The sequence below is a fragment of the Ovis aries genome, chromosome 5, assembly GCF_016772045.2.
Source record: "Ovis aries strain OAR_USU_Benz2616 breed Rambouillet chromosome 5, ARS-UI_Ramb_v3.0, whole genome shotgun sequence".
Classification (NCBI taxonomy): Eukaryota; Metazoa; Chordata; class Mammalia; order Artiodactyla; family Bovidae; genus Ovis; species Ovis aries.
The window spans coordinates 32,955,218-32,975,327 of record NC_056058.1 but is presented as its reverse complement, the minus strand read 5'-3'; the positions used below and the strand labels follow the sequence as shown (position 1 = coordinate 32,975,327).

Genomic DNA, 20,110 nt, shown 5'->3' with positions numbered 1-20,110 from the left:
TGACCACTGGAAAAACCATAGCCTTACCTAGACAGACCTTTGTTGGCAAAGTGATATCTCTGCTTTTGAATATGCTATCTAAGTTGGTCATAACTTTCCTTTCAAGGAGTAAGCATCTTTTAATTTCATGGCTGCAATCACCATCTGCAGTGATTCTGGAGCCCAAAAAATAAAGTCTGACACTCCTCTCAGCCACTGCCCCTGACCTCAGATGTGGGGTAGCTCCTCTTGGCCACCGCCCCTGACCTCGGACGTGGGAACATACCCCTCAGGTTTATTAAAAGGATAGGTTAAAAGGGCTTCTGTGGTGGCTCGGAGGATAAAGAATCTGCCTGCAATTCAGGAGACCCAGGTTTGATCCCTAAGTTGGGAAGATCCCATGGAGAAGGGAATGGCTACCCACTCCAGTATTCTTTCCTGGAAAGTTCCATGGACTGAGGAGCCTGGCAGGCTATAGTCCACAGGATTGCAAAGAGTCAGACATAATTGAGCAACTAACTCGTTTTTACTAAACTTTAGATAGGCTTCCTCCTGACTTTAGGTCCCTGAACTCTCTTTACTTAGAGCATTTACTTTAGAAAACTTTCTATCATAAATTATTTCTCTGTCCCTTTGAATAAATCTTTCTAAAAGCTTCTTGCCCTATTACAACCCAAGGATGTCTTTCTCAAGGGCCTGAAAGCCCTTTGAAACATAATCATCAAGGAGACAGTATGCCTATCCTCTAGTCTTTGTGGAAGTACAGGAACTTAACTTCAATAAGCACCAATCAGCAAACACATGTGGCCTAAACACATTGACCCGCCTCAGCCCTGATGTCTCCCAGGAATTACCACTGGTTCATCTCAGCACTTAAAATATTCCTGCCTTTCTGTCCAGGAGACCAGAGTTCAATCTGTCTACCCTATTGTGTGCATGCATGCTTAGTCACTTCAGTTGTGTCTGACTCTCTGCGACCCCATGGACCACGGCCTGCCAGGCTCCTCTGTCCACGGGACTCTCCAGGCAAGAATACTGGAGTGGTTGCCATTTCCTTCTCCATCCTATTGCGATGGACTTAAATAAAGTCTCTCTGGCCTGTCTAGCGACATCCAGCACATTTTTTCTTTGATATCTCAGGATTTCCTCCACTTTACATCCTGCTTTAGTCACTACACAAAATAATCAAAACATTCACAATAAAATGCTTTGCTAGTGTACTCAAAGTCTGACATTTTCTTGACTAGCTTGTTTTGATGAGATGAGCAGCTTCACTCCTTCACCCGCAGAAGGGGCCCAGCATTCCCAGAATGAGGGTGCCAACAGCACTTTCCCACTGCACTTTGTCTGGATCTTTTCCAGTTCATTTTATGCACTAAATTTCCTTTTTCTGGCGTCCTTCATGCCTTTTTCTCTTTACCCCGAAGCTTTCTCTCTCTCCCACAGCCAGGTTTTTCTTCCAAGTCAGACCACCTGAAGGCCTTTTCCTTGTTTACGGGAGGATAATCAGCTACATCCTCTCACACTGAGTGGGCAGGCTACTTCAAACAGGAAATGTCTTTGAAATAGCTGGCAGAGGCAGCCCGATTTAATTGTTAGGAAAGCACGCCAGGAGCCAAACACTCCGGTCTATTTCATTCTGAAATATTTCTCTTGAGTGGACACAAGGTTGTGGGTAAAATTCTCAACTGAAAAATCTTTTTTTCTTTTTGTTTTGGTTTTATAGTACTAACATTTAAACAGCAAATGGTAAAAATTAGAAATTAGTCTTTCAATTAAAATTTTGCTCTGGTAACACCAGTAAGTCCTACCATTTAGTAAGAATGTTGCAAAGAGATAATATAATTAGCCTTTCCATTTTCCTGCTTACCCAGGTCACATCTTCCCCCACCTGACTGATTATCTGAATGTTCTATTCCTATCTGCGTGTGCAGGCTCAGGCACTCAGTAGTGTCCAACTCTTTGCAACCCCATGGACTATAACCCACCCAGCTCCTCTGTCCATGGGATCCTCCAGGCAAGAAAACTGGAGTGGGTTGTCACTTAATCCTCCAGGGGATCTTCCTAACCTAGGGATCAACCTGGGTCTCCTGCATTGACAGGTAGATTCTTTACCACTGAGCCACCAGGAAAGTCCCTGTTATGTCTAGACTCCTGTTATTCCAGGCTCAGAGTTTTTGAATTTCCTTGAAAGAATCATCAGAAGAAAAAGAATATGGCACAGATCCTCCTCCTCAGATCTTAAGAGCCTTATGCTGGGTTGTGGGTAGAATCTGATGCTTTCTCTAGTCTCTCCATGGAGGAGAACTGCAGCCGACAGCTCAGCATCCAATGCCTCTCTTCTCATTGTCCCAATGCTGGGAGAGCTTAACCCCACTACTAACACTAATGAGGGAGCCATTATTGAGTCTTATGAATGACAGTGATACAATCAAGTTGTTGGTAACAGATTTGGCTATATTGTGGAGACTGCCAAGAGGGAGCCAGGAATAGATGAGAAAAATTAATTACTGGAGTGAGTTCTATCCAGATATGGGATAAAGGCTATCATATAAGAACACCCAGGTTTCATGTTGGTACATCAGGGTAAAAAGTAATAGCTGACATTCACTGATATTTTCTACATGTCTAACACCATTCTCAGCCTTCTACATGTAGCCTTATTAACAAATTTTGAGGTATGTACAACTGATATTCATATCATACAAATTAAGAAATGGGAACATAGAAGATAAATAGTTTGTTATAAATCACACAGCCAGTAAGTGTTGGAGCCAGGATTTGGTCTGCCCATACTGTTTCAGAGTCAATGCTTCTAATTTCTATGACATTCACTGAGGGTAGTGTTTAAAACATAAGATGTTTACCTGAGTTCAGAGTAGCCTGAGCTTCAGGTGCTTTGGAGACAGCCTAGGAAAAAAGTTGCAAAAATCATTAACATAAAGAGTACTCAAACTCAGGGGTAAGGATCAGATAAAAAGTAGAGATTTGAGTCATTAGCATGTAGACAGCAATTGAAAACAAAGGGTAAATATAATTGATAGCCCAAGGAGAGGGCAGAAACAGAGGAGCAAAACTCCAGTATTGAGTCCTGAGGAACATCAATATTTAAGGGGAAGTTAGACAAGGAGGGACAGAGGAGCCTGGTGGGCTGCCGTCTATGGGGTCGCACAGAGTCGGACACGACTGAAGCGACTTAGCAGCAGCAGCAGACAAGGAAGAGTTTAAAAAGGAGGTAAAAGAAGTTTTCCAAGAAGTAGGAAGAAAATCAGGATAGTGTGATGTCAAGAAAACAAGAGAAAATGCTGGTCAATGATGGCAAATACTGTTGGAAGAAAGGCAGGAATTTCAAAGTGTCTAGTGTTTTGACATGAGAGAACTAAACTTGTGTAACAGTTGGTAAGGATGAAGCCAACACGGAAGGATAGATCAAGGTAAAGGAGAGAGGAGATGAGCTACGGACTGGGCCCATTGCAATCTATTGTAAATGCTGTGTAAAGGCCGGTAAGCATTTTCCTAGACTTGCCAGAATATTGTGAATATTATTTTTTTATATAACCCAAAGTGGACAAGTGGTGGTTTCTCAAAGACTGGTTGCAGTAAAGAATCTGAAATCATATTAGTGCCCTTTTCATATTCTGTTACATTAAAATCCATTGATTTATCTTGCATCTAGTTCTATTAGATTATGTAAGAGCAGGAATAAATTTAACTAAGTGGTTATACTTGGATCAACACTGTCCAATTCAATTGTGAAATAGGAGACGCTGGCAAAGAGACACAAACAAGATATCCATCAATCATAGAGCACAAATAAGAGATTTAGAACAAAGTAAATGGTTTGCAATGAGGGTGACAGGTAGAGGGAGAGAGAGGACCTCAGTATAAGAAGTGGGGGACTTCCCTGGTTGTCCAGTCATTGAGAGTATACCTTCCAACGCAGGGGACGCATGTTCGATCCCTGGTTGGGAACTAAGATCTCACATGCCACAGGGCAACTAAACCCACATGCTGCAACTAGAGAAACCCATGTGCCACAACTAAAGAGCCCACACACAGCAACGGCTGAGGCTATGCACCACAATGAAGACCCAGTGCAGCCAAAACTTAAAAAAAAAAAAAAAAAAAACCCAAGCCAGGAAATAAGCTTGGGGCAGTGTATCGGCTGAATTGTGTGCCTCCAAAAGATATGTTAAAGTCCTAAACCTGGTATCTGTGAACGTGACCTTATTTGGAAACAGACTCTTTTCAGGGAGAATCAAGTTGAATACAATGGACCCCTAACCCACTATAACCAGTGTCCATATGAAAAAGGGGAAGATGCCACACAAACAGAAAGACACATAGGGAGAATACCAAGTTACAACAGTCAGAAATAGAAAGACACACAGGGAGAATACCACGTGACAACAGTCAGAAATAGAAAGACACACAGGGAGAATACCACATGACAACAGTCAGAAATAGAAAGACACACAGGGAGAATACCACATGACAACAGTCAGAAATAGAAAGACACACAGGGAGAATACCACGTGACAACAGTCGGAAATAGAAAGACGCACAAGGAGAATACCACGTGACAACAGTCAGAAATAGAAAGACACACAAGGAGAATACCACGTGACAACAGTCGGAAACAGAAAGACACACAGGGAGAATACCACGTGACAGCAGCTGGAAAAGAGAGTGGCGAAGCTGCAATCCAAGGGATGCCAAGGCTGAACAGCTACCAGCAGAAGCCAGGAGAGGCAAGGAAGGATTCTACCCTGAGTCTCAGAGGACCATGGACCTGTTAAGTCCTCAATTTCTGATTTCCAGCCTCCAGAACTGGGAGTGTTAAGCCCCCAGATGGTGCTCCTTTGTTATGGTGACTCTGGGAAGCTAATACAGATAGACTAGCACAATGTGGCCTGTCTCTAATTTCTTATTCCTCCTTCCCACAAGAGGAATCCTACATCAACATCATCATGCATTGTCATGTGACTTTAAGTACCTTTTAGGGGAATAAATACACCTCCTTGCACCACTGGAGTTGAGCCTGACCTCTGCTTTGGCCAGCAGAAGTAAAACTTGCCACACTGGAGCAGAAGATGTAAGAACCGCCAGGTAATTCTATTGGCCCTATTGCTCCTTGCCTTGTGCCAGTAGTATGGTAGAGCCCAGGAACGGATTGTGCCTTTAGCCTGGGGCTCTTTCTTTTCCCTCTATGTCAGAGATACAGGCACTCCACATGGCATATCAACATGGTTGAAACCTACAGAGAATTGGAGTCATTTGTCACTGTGATGGAATTTTAAAGTATCTAGAGCCTCAAAAATATCAGATAATTTAATTCATCTTCATCAGACCTAGTGTTTTTAACATCAGATTGTCATAATAATCATTAAATGGTTCCATGAGAGCTAGTTAAATATTGGCATATAATGTCTTTTCGTGGTGTTCTAACACTGTACTGCTTACTGCAAGTAAATTACCTCAGTTTCTTCACTGTAAAACATTTCTCCAATACAAACCTAGCTTAGTTTCATTAAACTTATTAGTTACCCACAGATAGATATTATATTCTGATTCTATTTTTTACACAGATGGAGTCCTGACATTGTTATCTCCTTCAGCAGTGAGTGGACATCTTTCACACAGAGGTCAAATCTAAAAGTATGAAACCAGGGGACAGCTATGTTGTTTCATAGCCATACTACTGCAGCCAGATTTCCTCACTTCTTAGAACCTAGTTTCTCAAGTTTTTAACAAGGAACTTATTACTATTTAATATTTGAGGAGAGGCACCCAGCATTTTTAATGTATATTTCAAGTTTAATCCCAATAAGCTAAGACAGTTTGTAAGTAGTTTGGAAATTGCCATAGAATGAATATTGTGTCCTCCCAAAATACATAAATTGAAACTTCTTCCACAATGTGATGTTATTTGGAGGTACGTCTTCAGGAGTTGCTTAGGGCAAAGCCCTAGTGAATGGGGTTGTTGTTTTGTCCCTGAGTCATGTCTAACTCTTTGGTGACCCCATGGACTGTAGGCCGCCAGGCTCCTCTGTCCACGGGATTGCCCAAACAAGAATACTGGAGTGGGTTGCCGTTTCCTTCTCCAGGGGATCTTCCTGACCCAGGGATCGAACCTGCATTAGCAGGCAGAGTCTTTACCACTGAGCCAGCAGGGAAGCCATGAATGGGATTCAGTTCAGTTCAGTCACTCAGTCATGTCCAACTCTTTGTGACCCCATGAATCGCACGCAGCACACAAGGCCTCCCTGTCTATCACCAACTCCCAGAGTTTACTCAAACTTGTGTCTATCGAGTCAGTGATGCCATTCAGCCATCTCATCCTCTGTCATCCCCTTCTCCTCCTGCCCCCAATCGCTCCCAGCATCAGAGTCTTTTCCAATGAGTCAACTCTTTGCATGAGGTGGCCAAAGTATTGGAGTTTCAGCTTTAACATCAGTCCTTCCAAAGAACACACAGGACTGATCTCCCTTAGGATGGAGTGGTTGGATCTCCTTGCAGTCCAAGGGATTCTCCAGAGTCTTCTCCAACACCACAGTTCAAAAGCATCAATTCTTTGGTGCTCAGCTTTCTTCACAGTCCAACTCTCACATCCATACATGAAGACTGGAAAAACCATAGCCTTGACTAGATGGACCTTTGTTGGCAAAGTAATGTCTCTGCTTTTCAATACGCTGTTTAGGTTGGTCATAACTTTCCTTCCAAGGAGTAAGCATCTTTTAATTTAGTGCCTTACAAAAGAGACCCTTCATCCCTCAGTGAGCTCCCTCTGCTTACCCTTTCTGCCATGTAAGATTACAGCAAAAGGATAGCCATCTGTGAGCCAGGAAGCAGTCTCTCATCGGACACCGAATCTACTGGCATCTTGATCTTGGACTTCCAGCCTACAGAACTGTATGAAATGAACTTTTGTTATTAAAGCCATTCAGTCTTTGGTATTTGTGTCTTGGAAGACCAAATGGACTGAGACATAAATAAACCTTAACTATTCATGAGAAGAAGGATCATAGGATGCTATATATGACTTCAATATTCAACAAATATTTATTGATAATGTACTATGTAACAGGCATTCTTTTTAGTGCTGGAGACATAGCTAATTAACAAAGCAAACATTACTTATGAAGCTCACATTACTAAATGATTTTATTTATTTTAATGTCTATTTTGTCCTGAGGTCTTGAATACAGATTTCAGTTGTTAATTGGTACTGCCAGTTTTTAAAAAGTACATATACACTATCTCTTCTAATGTAATTCTAAGGCTCCCATATGGCCTGGTTTTTCAACAGTATAATAACCATAACTGGTATCAATACCCATTTAGAATTACATTAGCAGCAATGATTTTACAGTCCCTGAATGGATACAATCAACAAAGGAAAAATATTTACTAAACATTAGTTAGTCTGGAGACATAGAGGATACTTTATTATTCATATAATGACAGACTTTACTTACAGACAATTTGAAAGAAATGCCACTTTCTTTATTCAAATGGTACAATAGTGCTATTAAAACAAGACATTTGTCTTCAAATGTGCCTTCTTTATCACTACTAATGCACAGGGTCATTAGTTCCAACACTGTGAATAGATTTTCACTAACCCATTCAATTTAATTAGTACACCAGATAATATATAAGAGTATACTTTGTACTGCAGCTAATAGTAGATAATGGTTCTTAAAAAGAGAGAGTAATTGCTTACACTTTGATGGCTATACAGAAGAAAAACTACATATATATACACACATATCATATAAATACATATTTTAATATACACGCATTTAAAGTCATTGAAAAATGTCAAAACATAGCTCTCTTATAAGAAGCAAAGCCCATGATCATCCTCTAGAAATTAAGGACAGTCACAGATTAGGATAAATCATTGCCATACACAAAGAGCAAACATGTCCAAAGAAGTCTAACCCTTTTTCTGCCTCAATCACAATAAATAGAGCCTGGCATTAGCTGGCCTGAGGATCATTTCATACTTCTTAATGAAGTGTTCAACTCCAAATATTTAAGCAATATGCTATGACATTTCCTTGTAATGTAGGCTGATATTCTGTCAATTTACTTTGAAATATGAAATTAAATCAATATTGAAATCATATTCCTAACAGAAAAGGAAGGTATGTTTCTTGCTGTGGTAGTGTACATTTTGCACATTAAAGGATTTAAGCTAACTCCTCTGCTAAATTCACCAACTCCTTAAATCTACTCTCAATCAGCATCTATAGGCAATTACAGAAATCACCAGGATATATTGGCAAGAGAGAATCCTCACATTCAATAAACCTCAACTAAGTACCAGCTGCATGCCAGGATACCAGGTCTTGGCATTAAGACTCCACCCAGGCCTCAAGCTGCTGATGACTTTAGCAGAAAAAAAAAAAAAAAACAGATAAGGGGGCTTGTGAAGAACTAGGAAATAGTTTGGCTGTCAAAGAATTAGGCTTTGAAATCAACAGAGGGCCACATATTTGAACAATTTCCTGTAGTACCACATGAATACTGAAGCAACAGCTAAGTGATCAGATCAGAAATATGTAAAATCCTCTTAAAATGGTCCAAAGGCTTCTAGGCTTTAAATATATGATTGATTTAAGATACAGTGAGAGAATCAAAATCTTAAATGAACATCTGGAATTAGACTGTTAACATTAAATTAATGGTTCTAACAAATCAATGCCTGAAGCATTTCAGGAAGAGACTGATTTTGAGTGTACCATCTACCATCCCAGAACAGGTTCATAGAGGGCCTCACTGAATTTGGATTAGGTATGAAATCCTAATGCAAATGTGGGCTTCCCTGGTGGCTCAACTAGTAAAGAATTTGCCTCCTATGCGGGAGACCTGGGTTTGATTCCTGGGCTGGGAAGATACCCCGGAGAAGAGAATGGCTACCCATTCCAGTATTCTGGCCTGGAGAATTCCATGGACTGTATAGTCCATGGGGTCTCAAAGAGTTGGACAAAACTGAGTGACTTACATTTCACTTCCATTCATTAACATATGTAAAGCTACAACACCTAGGATGGAAGAAGGACAAAGGATGCTTGTACCCCCAGAATAAGAGAGAATGACAGAGAAAATTCAGAGGCAAATGCTTTGTCTTGTACTTTGAGGAACCATGAGATCTCAGAGTTTGGGGCTCTATCTCTCAGTCAAAAATGTAACATGGTTGTTTATTTTGGAAAAGAACTCATAGAAATAGATTATTACTGACAAGGACTGATCTTTACTTTCACCAAAAGGTATAATTGAGAACTTTCACATTCAATAAATCTCTACTAAGTAGTAACCTATTGAATCAGAAGTAGAACCAATTTCCATTTGGCTGGTTTTGGTAAGAGTCACATGTGGAAATCCAAAACTGTTTAGACAAATGTATACCTTGCAAACCTGGCAAGTTGTCTAGCTAACTTGCCCACGGTTTAGCTCTGCCTACAGGGAGAATAAACAAATTGGCCAGGCAGTTGCAATAATCTGATCTGCATGATAACCAGATTTGTCATTTTCAATAAAAATGTCAATATTCCAGCTTTTAGATTAGTCTTGTGAGTTTCTCAGCATGAAGCTGCAGCATCCCCACATCTAGCTATTCTGAGACTCTGATGAAACAAAGGCCTTTAATCCTGTAGAGCCAACTCTAGCCTAGTATAAAATTATCAGTCAGATGAGTCCTGGTAACAGCCTGCTTTGAACAACACGACTCTTCAAACTCTGACCATATGAATTGGACCAAGGTTTGGTGTCCAAACTCTAGCAGGCTGTACATGGCCTTGTCTCATGAAGTGGGTGAAAAAATACGGGGTCTGTTAGGTTTTTTTAGTTGTTGGTTTTTTTAGGGAAATTTAGACATAACTTGAAGGAGTCAGTGGATATATGGATGGATAACAGTGGAGGAATACAGAGATTCCAGAGGCAACAGAGATAACAAGACAGCAGAATTCATAATTGGAATCCATAAGGTAATGAGGAGAGCAGAGAGGTCATGGGTAGTGACTGGCAGAGACAGAGTTGCTAAGGCGCCCTGACACTGGACAGGATGCCTGTGGCTGTGGTGTCCTGCACAGTTCCTGGGTCTCCTCAGGGCCTGTCTGTAGCGGTGGAAACAGTTCCTTGCTTTATTTACTTCTGTATCTCCCAGAAACACCCACTAAACAAGATTGCTAATAATGTTTTATTCCTTGCAACATGGAAGAGTCTAACATAATTTTTTAAGAAATATTAAAAGATAGACCTCCTCACTCAAACAGCTTTTTGATTTGCACAAGGCTATTTTTAAAAGATGGTAAAGTGGTTTCCTACGTTCCTGAGTTAATGTATTATTAAAAGAAACCCTTTCTTGAATGAAAAATTCTTCAGTATTTTCTTAGCTGAGCCAATAAACATATTTTTTACAAATATATGACTGAATAAATAAAAACGTTCAGAATTATTTCTCATAAATAGAAAATCATTACTTGTTAGATGTTCTGAAAACAAAAAAATAATCCAACTGAATCATTTTCTAGTCTATGACATAGAAGATATTTGATAGATAGTGTTGCTGCTGATTCAATACAATTTATATCTTTTCTCAGGTTTAGTAATTTGATACAAGCATAATCATTAGGCTCAATTTATTCCTATACTTACATAAAACTTCTATTCTCATTTCTGTCTCCAATTGAAGAAATACATATTCCTTGAAACATTAAATAAAACTCTAATCTGTACATGCTGCACTATCCGCTAGTCCACAGCTAAGAAAATTGGCTTAATCGGTACTAACTTTAGAGACTATACTGCATAGCAGCATAGACTGTCTATGAAAGTATTTTTTTCAAATTGGTGAAGCTCCGTGGTGATGCAGATTATGTATGACAAAATAGGAAACTGACAGAAAGAGGAAACGTGGCCTAGAGTTCAACTGGAAAAACTTCCTGGCGAATATGAGTGTTGAGTTGGGCTTGGCCTAGAGGCAGAATGAGAATGGCAGAGCAGAGGAGAGACCATCTCAGGCCATGTGAAGTGGGGTCAGGAAAAGGCTGTACCCACGTACAGGGGTCAGGATGAAGGGAGAAGGGAAACAACACAAGCCAGGAGGTGGGATTCATTGGCGAAACATCTAGCACATAAGGCAGAAGTTCCTGAACCATTAAGAACTATGGACCTTAAGGAGGAAGTCATCCTAAAGTAACTGGTTTCAGGAGGAGAGAGACTTTCAGGAGGAGAGATATTGCCAGCAGCAGGACCTACTAGGAGATAACTGAAAAAGTCTAAGTTCAACATGACAGTTACCAGACTACAGTCAGTTAGAATATTACTGTTCAGTTGCTAAGTCATGTCCAACTCTTTGCAACCCCATAGACTACAGCATGCAGGGCTTCCCTGTCCTCCACTATCTCCCAGAGTTTGCTCAAACTCTTGTCCATTGAATCGGTGATGCCATCCAATAATCTCATTCTCTGTTGCCCCCTTCTCTTCCTGCCCTCAAACTTTCCCAGCATCAGGGCCTTTTCCAATGAGTTGGCTCTTCGCATCAGTTGGAATATGGCAAAGGGCACATAAGCAACTGGGTATTAGTGGAATACAAGATAGATGGGGACAAAATTGAAGATAAAGATTAACCCGCCTCTTAGACTTATGTCATAATGCTTGGAAGTAAGGGTGGAAAGTGAGGGAGATGAAGTATTGGGGTGAGGGTATTATAATCTTTAAATCATCATAAAGTTATCCTGGGGGCACTGGACAGAAGAGAGAACAGTGTGTCGTTTATCCTTCCTACCCAGCAATCACATGAATTCAGAGTCATTTTGAGATGCTCACTGACTGGCTATATATAAGCAAGAACCTGCATTATTTGGCAGTTTAGTAAGGCACAAGCTCTCATCCATGTGACCAATAAGCAGCATATAGAACAGGTCTAGAAAACATCAGAAAAGTCATGTGCCAAAGCATGGTAAGGAAATGTATTAATAAGAGAAGCGTGGACACATGCAGCCCCTCAAATAACTGAGGGGACGTGACTCAAATAACAACAATGAATTTCTAAAGACACTAGAACATTGTGCTCAAAATATTACCCCAACCTCTCCTTAAAGAAACTTTGACTAGCATTTACCATTATTTTTGGCAGTTAGCTTCTCTGAGCCAAATTTCCCAATCAGTCTCCATAGTGCTTGCCCCAGGTTCTCCCATCTTCTCCAGCATCTACTTGGCCTCATGCTCTGACACCCCCTTAGTCTTTGAAACTGGGATCATTGTGTTCCCCCATATTTGGTCTTGTCCCAGACTCTGAATCTAGTGCTATCTTAAAAGTAGGTAGAATTTAAAGAGTTCTACACTAATCCTTCTGTGGCTCAGCACTATATCTCAACTGTACTGCTCATATTGTTTTGACATCATACACAGAGGACAGTTCAATAAGAGGATATTTGCCTTTCTCTGTGGGATCAGTCACCCAAGCCAGGTCACTTAGTCTGAGGTTTTGTCCTCTCCTCCCCTTTGAAATTCTTCAGAGTTCTAAGTTCTGCTCTGACCACAGATTATTATATCTGAGTCTCCAGTTATTTGTGTGGTGTTCTGATAAGCTTGTCACTCCCAAATATGTGATCCATACAGATAGATGGGTGAAACAGCTCACTTTGTGAAGGTACTATTCAAACAGGACTGCCCTAACTTTCAGTGAAAGAAAGTGAAAGTGAAGTCGCTCTGTGGTGTCCAACTCTTTGCGACCCCATGGACTGTAGCCCACCAGGCTCCTCCGTCCATGGGATTCTCCAGGCAAGAATATTGGAGTGGGTTTCCATTTCCTTCTCCAGGGGATCTTCCAGACCCAGGGATCGAACCCAGGTCTCCCGCATTGCAGGCAGACGCTTTAACCTCTGAGCCACCAGGGAAGCCCTAACTTTCAGTAGCATCATCTAAATTAAACTTGATTTAATCTAGAATCAAAACTACTTGAGTCAGAAAACAGTATGACTTAATAAAATCCATACTCACATCATGGAAGGACTATATAAAAAACTCTATTTTGGCAGAATTAAAAGTATAAACACAAATCTTCAAATATCTGAAGAATTGGTTTCTTTTTATAATTCAATGTACCCTACTCTAAATGACTTAACTTTAATCCTCAGAAATCTTCTTTTGATTAAGTAAATCAAATCTGAATGTTTTTCACCGTGAAAAAGATCACTCTAAAAAATCTATTTATAAGTTTGGTGCCTTGGATATTATGGCCACTTTCTTTAAAAAAAAAGTTTCTCTTTTTTTAACCAGTAAAAATAATATCCAGCAAAGAAAACCTACCCATAAAAAGTAAACAAATCTGGCTCAGTTTTGTTTCAACTCCTATATCAAAGCCAGAGTAGAGACATTATGTATTTGGTTAATCTGTACTCAAACAAAGGCTGAGTTATAATTTAGGGAAGTTTCATCTTTAGTCTAGTTTCAATTTTGTTCTGTTTTGTTTTTATGTTGTTGTGAGGGGGCAGTAGTATTTAAAATTGCCCAAGTGGTTCTGGGCTTACCCCTTCTTTGCCAAGGAGCCTGAGAATAAGATCAGAGAAAACACAGGGCAATAGAAAGAAAAACAAAAATAAGCAAATGGGACCTAGTCAAACTTAAAAGCTTTTGCACAGCAAAGGAAACCATACACAAAATGAAAAAACATTTGGAATAGGAGAAAATATTTGCAAACGATGTAACCGACAAGAGATTAATTTCCAAAATATACAAGCAGCTCATACAACTCAACAACAACAATAACAAAAACCCAAACAACCCACTTGAAAAATGGTCAAAAACCTAAATAGACATCTATCCAAGAAGAAATACAGATAGCCAAAAGACTCATGAAAAGATGCTCAATATCACTAATTGTCAGAGAAATGCAAATCATAACTACAATGAGGCATCATTTCACACCAGTCAGAATGGTTTAAAAAGTCTACAAATAAAAACTGTGGAGAGGGAGTGGAGAAAATACAGCACTCTTACACGCTCAGTTCAGTTCAATCCCTCAGTCGTGTCTGACTCTTTGAGACCCCACAGTCTGCAACATGCCAGGGTTCCCTGTCCATCATCAATTCCCAGAGCTTGCTCAAACTCATGTCCATTGAGTCAGTGATGCCATCCAACCATATCATCCTCTGTCATCCCCTTCTCCTCCCGCCTTCAATATTTCCCAGCATCAGGGTCTTTTCCAATGAGTCAGTTCTTCACATCAGTTGGTCAAAGAATTGGAGTTTCAGCTTCAACATCAGTCTTTCCAGTGAATATTAGAGACTGATCTCCTTCAGAATGGACTGGTTGGATCTCCTGCAAGTCCAAGGGATTCTCAAGAGTCTTCTCCAACACCACAGTTCAAAAGCATCAATTCTTTGGTGATCAACTTTCTTTATAGTCCAACTCTCAAATCCATACATGACACCGGAAAAACCATAGCTTTCACTAGATGGACATTTGTTGGCAAATTACTCTTCAGGTCAGTTCAGTTCAGTTCATTTCAGTTGCTCAGTCGTGTCCGACTCTTTGCGACCCCATGAATCGCAGCACACCAGGCCTCCCTGTCCATCACCATCTCCCGGAGTTCACTCAGACTCACGTCCACTGAGTCCGTGATGCCATCCAGCCATCTCATCCTCTGTCATCCCCTTCTCCTCCTGCCCCCAATCCCTCCCAGCATCAGAGTCTTTTCCAATGAGTCAACTCTTCGCATGAGGTGGCCAAAGTACTGGAGCTTCAGCTTTAACATCAGTCCTTCCAAAGAAATCCCAGGGCTGATCTCCTTCAGAATGGACTGGTTGGATCTCCTTGCAGTCCAAAGGACTCTCAAGAGTTTTCTCCAACACCACAGTTCAAAAGCATCAATTCTTCAGCACTCAGCCTTCTTCACAGTCCAACTCTCACATCCGTACATGACCACAGGAAAAACCATAGCCTTGACTAGATGGACCTTAGTCAGCAAAGTAATGTCTCTGCTTTTGAATATGCTATCTAGGTTGGTCATAACTTTCCTTCCAAGGAGTAAGTGTCTTTTAATTTCATGGCTGCAGTCACCATCTGCAGTGATTTTGGAGGCTAAAAAAATAAAGTCTGACACTGTTTCTACTGTTTCCCGTCTATTTCCCATGAAGTGATGGGACCAGATGCCATGATCTTCGTTTTCTGAATGTTGAGCTTTAAGCCAACTTTTTCACTCTCCTCTTTCACTTTCATCAAGAGGCTTTTTAGTTCCTCTTCACTTTCTGCCATAAGGGTGGTGTCATCTGCACATCTGAGGTTATTGATATTTCTCCCGGCAATCTTGATTCCAGCTTGTGTTTCTTCCAACCCAGCGTTTCTCATGATGTACTCTGCATAGAAGTTAAATAAGCAGGGTGACAATATACAGCCTTGATGTACTCCTTTTCCTATTTGGAACCAGTCTGTTGTTCCATGTCGAGTTCTAACTCTTGCTTCCTGACCTGCATACAGATTTCTCAAGAGGCAGGTTAGGTGGTCTGGTATTCCCATCTCTTGAAGAATTTTCCACAGTTTATTGTGATCCAAACAGTCAAAGGCTTTGGCATAGTCAATAGAGCAGAAATAGATGTTTTTCTGGAACTCTTTTGCTTTTTCCATGATCCAGCAGATGTTGGAAATTTGATCTCAGGTTCCTCTGCCTTTTCTAAAACCAGCTTGAACATCAGGAAGTTCACGGTTCACATATTGCTAAAGCCTGGCTTGGAGAATTTTGAGCATTATTTTACTAGCACGTGAGATGAGTGCAATTGTGTGGTCGTTTGAGCATTCTTTGGCATTGCCTTTCTTTGGGATTGGAATGAAACCTGACCTTTTCATGTCCTGTGGCCACTGATGAGTTTTCCAAATTTTCTGGCATATTGAGTGCAGCACTTTCACAGCATCATCTTTCAGGATTTGAAATAGCTCAACTGGAATTCCATCACCTCCACTAGCTTTGTTTGTAGTAATACTTTTTTTTTTTAACTTTTTATTTTTACTTTATTTTACTTTATAATACTGTATTGGTTTTGCCATACATTGACATGAATCCACCACGAGTGTACATGCGATCCCAAACATGAACCCCCCTCCCACTTCCCTCCCCACAACATCCCTCTGGGTCATCCCCGTGCACCAGCCCCAAGCATGCTGTATCCTGCATCGGACATAGACTGGTGATTCTATTCTTACATGATAGTATACATGTTACAATGCCATTCTCCCAAATCATCCCAACCTCTCCCTCTCCCTCTGAGTCCAAAAGTCCGCTATACACATCTGTGTCTTTTTTGCTGTCTTGCATACAGGGTCATCATTGCCATCTTTCTAAATTCCATATATATGTGTTAGTATACTGTATTGGTGTTTTTCTTTCTGGCTTACTTCACTCTGTATAATTGGCTCCAGTTTCATCCATCTCATCAGAACTGATTCAAATGAATTCTTTTTAACAGCTGAGTAATACTCCATTGTGTATATGTACCACAGCTTTCTTATCCATTCATCTGCTGAAGGACATCTAGGTTGTTTCCATGTCCTGGCTATTATAAACAGTGCTGCGATGAACATTGGGGTACATGTGTCTCTTTCAATTCTGGTTTCCTCGGTGTGTATGCCCAGAAGTGGGATTGCTGGGTCATAAGGCAGCTCTATTTGCAATTTTTAAGGAATCTCCACACTGTTCTCCATAGTGGCTGTACTAGTTTGCATTCCCACCAACAGTGTAGAAGGGTTCCCTTTTCTCCACACCCTCTCCAGCATTTATTGCTTGCAGATTTTTGGATTGCAGCCATTCTGACTGGTGTGAAGTGGTACCTCATTGTGGTTTTGATTTGCATTTCTCTAATAATGAGTGATGTTGAGCATCTTTTCCTGTGTTTGTTAGCCATCCGTATGTCTTCTTTGGAGAAATGTCTATTTAGTTCTTTGGCCCATTTTTTGATTGGGTCGTTTATTTTTCTGGAATTGAGTTGCATATGTTGCTTGTATATTTTTTAGATTAGTTGCTATAAAACTCCTAGAGGAGAACATAGGCAAAACACTCTCTGACATAAATCACAGCAGGATCCTCTATGATCCACCTCCCAGAATTCTGGAAATAAAAGCAAAAATAAACAAATGAGATCTAATTAAAATTAAAAGCTTCTGCACAACAAAGGAAAATATAAGCAAGGTGAAAAGACAGCCTTCTGAATGGGAGAAAATAATAGCAAATGAAACAACTGACAAACAACTAATCTCAAAAATATGTAGTAATGCTTTCTAAGGCCCACTTGACTTCACACTCCAAGATGTATGGCTCTAGATTAGTGATCACATCATCATGATTATCTTGGTCATGAAGATCTTTTTTGTACAGTTCTTCCGTGTATTCTTGCCACCTCCTCTTAATATCTTTTGCTTCTGTTAGGTCCAGACCATTTCTGTCCTTTATCGAGCCCATTAGTGAGTTATAAATTGGTGCGGCTACTATGGAGAAGACTATGGAGGTTCCTTACAAAACTAAAAATAGAGTTGCCATATGATCCAGGAATCCTACTCCTGGGCATACACTCAGAAAAACTATAATTCAAAAAGATACATGTACCCCTATGTTCATAGCATCACTATTTACAATAGCCATAACATGGAAACAACCTAAATTTCCATCCACAGATGAATAGAGAAAAAAGATATAGCATATACATGTGATCAAATATTAATCAGCCACAAAAAAGAAGGAAATAATGCCATCTGTAGCAACATGAATTGACCTAGAGAAGGAAACCAAAGAAAGACAAATATCATATGATATCACTTATATATGAATGGAATCTAAATTATTACACAAATAAATATATCTACAAAACAAAAACAAACTCACAGATATAAAAACAGACTTCTTGTCAAGGGGGAGGCTGGGTAAGGGAATGGAAGATTGGGCATTTGGGATTAGCAGGGATGAACTACTATACACAGAATGGATAAACAACAAAACTATACTGTGTAGCACAGGGAAGTATATTCAATATTCTGTGACAAGCCATAATGGAAAAGAATATGAAAATATATATATATCATGTGTAACTGGGTCACTTTGCTGTACAGAAGACATTAACACAACATTATAAATCTACAATACTTCAATAAAACTAAAAAAAAAAAAAAAAAAGAAAGAAAGACCAGGGAAAGTGGCTTTGCTGCCCGTACTCAAGGGAGATGCCTGATTGCCTATGAACCTTTCCAGCTAAGAGTCTTCATTGACTGGCAGGTTGAGAGGAGCACTCAAGGGAGCACTCAGCCTTTCCCACCCAAGGCCCAGCCAGCTGATGTGGCCTGTGCCCACCACCAGCACCGCCATGCATCCTACCCTACTGAAGCTACACTGATGAGAGGTATAAGTGCTTCTTTCACTGAGGAATCAGACAAGCATCTCAAAGCAAACCAGAGAAAGAAGACTGGGAACTGGGGCTCTATTTTTAGCCCATTTCCTCAGAGAAACTCAAGAAAAATCCAAGAGGTGAGAATTTAGGCTATGGGCGGTTGCCATACATCGATATTCCCTTCTGACTAATTCTTTCATCACCCCAACTCTCCCATGGCATCTCCTCTAAGCCTATCTGGAAGCCACTGTCTCTTAGCCAGTGTTAGACCTCCCTCCTCCAGAGTCCCTCCTTCAACCATTTAAGCAAGACTAACCCTCTATTCCAATTGGTTTCTGAAAATTCTTATGGTTTCTTTATCAGCTGAAGTTCATGAAGTTTTTATCTTGCTAATAGCTCCTGCAGGCTTCAAAAGGATGGATGAGCTCAGAGCTGTAATTGTGTGAAGAAAAATAGTATAGAGCTTGATTTTGGCTGGCTCTCCAGAAGTGAAATGAGGGGGGTTCATGTTTGGGAACGCATGTAAGAATTAAAGATTTTAAAATTAAAAAAATAAAAAACTAAAAAAAAAAAATGAAAAAAAAAAAAAAACCATATCATGAGCAGCTCAGATACAAAAAGAGAACTATGTCCCACCATCTGCAGCAACCACCAACACATGGTCTACAGCAACCAGCAACACATGGTCTACAGCAACCAGCCCTGGAAGCCAGACTTGCAAGAGGTCAGATCACCAGCTCCAGCCACCAATCCAAGAAACCAAACAGCAACTCCTGCAACAATTAGCCCAAATAGCCACAATTTTATTAATAACTGATGTATCCCTTAATTTTTGTCCCCCTTCTAACTTGGGACCAACCACAAAAAGCCCAAACCAATCACATAGACTGCCCTGCTTCTAGTCAGCCCACCCAAGCTTCCCCAGGCCTACAGTCTCAATTCAGGGGATATTGGGTATATTTGAAGCTTTCTTTTTTATCACTGTAAACTTTTCCCACTCCTCTGCCTACCTTTGACTTTCTGCCAAAACAGAAGAGATGGTAGTTGACTTCCATAAGCTCCGAATAAATAGCCTTTGCTTGTTCCCATTTGGTTGGTCTTCATTTATTTCCACAGAAGCCTGGTGCTAAGTTCCTCCCTGACTAAGGGCAAGCACATCTTATCACAGCAGGAATTAATTCATTACTAGTTAATCAATTAGTTAATTATCCTAGGGAGGCTCAGTCCACTATTCTCACATGAAGGAAACATGTTTCTCATAGTAAATGCTTTTAAAGCTACTTCTTGAGAACCTTGAGAAATAACTGACATTATTTGCTAAAGAAACATTGACTCCTACTTGTTCCTGCTTTTACCACCAGGAGCCCACACATTAGCTGAGAATGGCTCTGTCTGAGTCAACCAGGATAGATGTGCAATCTTCCAATAGATTATTTATGATCTTAGTTGGGGGAGGGTCATTTTGTACCATCTCACTACATTTAATTTACTTTTCCCCAATTTGAAAGCAAAAGATTTTTTGAAAGTCATACAAACCAACATAACAAAGGACGTGCCATATAAGATACTGCCTTTAGAAAGAGTCCAAGGAGAAGAAAAATCTGAAAGACAAGTCTTTACCTAAAAGAAAATCTCATACACAGAGATTGTTTTATCAGTTATTTCCATTATCATGAAACGGGAGTAATGGGGACAGGATTCAAATATTTTAAGGGTTTCTTTAATTTGTTGAAACCATGTGGCAAGCC

At 40.3% G+C, this 20,110-nt stretch overlaps 1 long non-coding RNA gene across 1 annotated transcript in view; it reads right to left on the bottom strand.

The window, feature by feature from the left end:
• The window catches only part of LOC121819630 (uncharacterized), a 366,128-nt gene that overhangs the window by 243,455 nt on the left and 102,563 nt on the right, over positions 1 to 20,110 (bottom strand). Inside the window, exon 4 of the long non-coding RNA XR_006059914.2 lies at positions 2,847 to 2,889. This is a non-coding gene — a long non-coding RNA (uncharacterized LOC121819630). The remainder of the gene's footprint in view (positions 1 to 2,846; positions 2,890 to 20,110) is intronic.